Source organism: Geospiza fortis, unplaced genomic scaffold (assembly GCF_000277835.1).
Source record: "Geospiza fortis unplaced genomic scaffold, GeoFor_1.0 scaffold148, whole genome shotgun sequence".
NCBI classification, from domain to species: Eukaryota; Metazoa; Chordata; class Aves; order Passeriformes; family Thraupidae; genus Geospiza; species Geospiza fortis.
The window spans coordinates 256,202-258,897 of NW_005054655.1; positions in this window are offsets into that span (position 1 = coordinate 256,202).

The following is a 2,696-nucleotide window of genomic DNA, read 5'->3' on the forward strand; positions in this document are numbered from 1 at the left end:
GGGGAGCCACACGGGGAGCGGGGGCCGGGGAGGGACGAGGGGAGTGACACGGAGAGGGACACGGGATACGGGTACCGGCGCATCCTGCTCGAGGTGGGAGCAGCGCGGGGGGATCGCCCTTCCTGCCTGAACTCGGTGCTGGGACCTTCCAACAGGATGGGAAGGACGGGAATTCGTTTGGATTACCAGCACGGGAGGGATGACATGGTTTTCTCTCCCTTTCTGCCTGAACTCAGAGCTGGGATCTTCCTGAGCCTGCCGGCATCGGGATCGCGGCAGAATGGGAATGCCAGGAATTCATCCCGCGGGATTGTCCCGTGCTCGGGAAGGGCTGAGCCACCAGCACGGGAGGGATGGATGTTTTGTCCCCCTTTCTGTCTGAACCCAGAGCTGAGGATCCTTCAGGGCCTCCTGGCATCCCAAAGGCCCTGCGAGGACAGGGATTCACTGGGATCATCCCGTGTTTGGGAAAGGGCTGAGCCACCAGCACAGGAGGGATGGGAGCTTGGTCCCTTTTTCTGTCTGAACTCAGAGCTGGGATCTTCTCGAGCCTGCCAGGATCCCAACAGGATGGGAATGCCAGGAATTCATCCCGTGGGATTGTCCCGTGCTCGGGGAGGGCTGAGCCACCAGCACGGGAGGGATGGGCACGACTTCCTCTCCCTTTCTGTCTGAACTCAGAGCTGAGGATCCTTCAGGGCCTCCTGGCATCCTAAAATCCCTGGAAGGACAGGAATTCACTGGGATTACCAGCACAGGAGGGATGGGCATGGTTTTCTCTCTCTTCCTCTCTGAACTCAGAGCTGGGATCTTCCTGAGCCTGCTTGGACCCCAACAGCTTGGGAATGCCAGGGATCCTCTGGGATCATCCCGTGCTCAGGAAGGTTTTGAGGGCAGGTGGAGGATGAGGAGTGCAGGTGTGCTGGATTGGCCTGGCTCACCTGGTGCTGGATTGTTTTAATTTTTTTTTTTTTATTTAGAGATGGAGTAATTGAGAGGTGTTTTTAAAACTGCTGCTCAGGGCAGGGGGTTGGGGCTGGATGAGCTTTAAGGTCCATTCCAACTCAAACCCTTGTGGGATTCCAGGATTCAGGGAAGGAGGCTGAGCAAGACAGAGTCTGCCTTTGGGTGGTGTATGGAAAAACCAAGGGAAAACCAATTTCTGCAGCTTTTCCCACTGGGATGGCTGCTGGTCTGCAGGGCCCACTCCAACCCCTGCTGGGTTTGGCTGGTCCAGACCAGCTCCAGGAACTATGCTAAAGTGAAGATCCAGCCCTAGTCCCAGCTTGGATCCAGCCCTAGGCCCAGTTTGGATCCATCCCTAGGCCCAGTTTGGATCCATCCCTAGGCCCAGCTTGGATCCATCCCTAGGCCCAGCTTGGATCCATCCCAAGGCCCAGCTCAGCTCCATCCCTAGGCCCAGTTTGGATCCAGCCCTAGGCCCAGCTTGGATCCATCCCTAGGCCCAGCTCAGCTTCATCCCTAGGCCCAGCTCAACTCCATCCCTAGGCCCAGTTTGGATCCAGCCCTAGGCCCAGCTCAGCTCCATCCCTAGGCCCAGCTTGGATCCATCCCTAGGCCCAGCTCAGCTCCATCCCTATTCCCAGTTTGGATCCATCCCTATTCCCAGTTTGGCTCCATCCCTAGGCCCAGCTTGGATCCAGCCCTAGGCCCAGCTCGGATCCATCCCTAGGCCCAGCTCCTCTCCAGCCCAGCTCAGCCGCTGTGCATAGCTCAAGGTGGTTTAATTAATCACAGATCGTTTCTGCAGTGCCTCCTCATTAACCCCCACAGCAAACTAATTAATTACTCATTAAGGCAGGGAAGCTCTGTGGGCCAGGACAGCTCAGGCCAGAGCTCTGCTCTGCCCAGGCCTGGGTTAATCTGTGAGCTCCTCGCTGGCCTTGTTACTCATTCATGAGGCCCTGACCCATCAAAGCCTTTGGGATGGGGGGACCTCAAGGATCATCTTGTTCCATGGCAGGGACACCTCCCACTGTCCCAGGTGGAGGAGGAATTCCATATTCCAAATAGAAACCCTGGAATGTCCCAATGGGAAAAATTCCATATTCAACCCTGGAATGTCCCAGTGAGAAGAATTCCATATTCCACCCAGGAATCCTGGAATATCCCAATGGGAAGAATTCCATATTCCACACCAGAATCCCAGAATTTCCTGATCAGAAGAATTCCATATTGCGCATGGGAATCCTGGAATATCCCAATGGGAAGAATTCCATATTCCAAATATTAATCCTGGAATGTCCCAATGGGAAGAATTCCATATTCCAAATGGGAATACTGCAATTTCCTTATGGGAAGAATTCCATATTCCACATGGGAATGTCCCAATGGGAAGAATTCCATCCAGGAATCCTGGAATGTCCCAATGGGAAGGAACCCAGAGGATCTGGGATGCAGCTCCTGGCCCTGCAGGGAAAATCCCTCCCCAGCATCCCTGGAGCCCCAGCAGCCTCAGGTCGGGATCATTCCCTGCATTCCTGGGAGCCCAGCAGGGAGCTGCTCCTGTGCCATGGACCAGGAGAGTCACTGCAGGGAATGATCACAGCCAGGGAACAGCAGGAGATGCTGGAAGCACAGAAACAGCCCTGGAGAGAGGCAGTGGGGAGAGAAGGAGCTGAGAGAACCCATGGAATGGGTGGGTTGGGAAGGACCCTAAATCCCATTGCTATTCC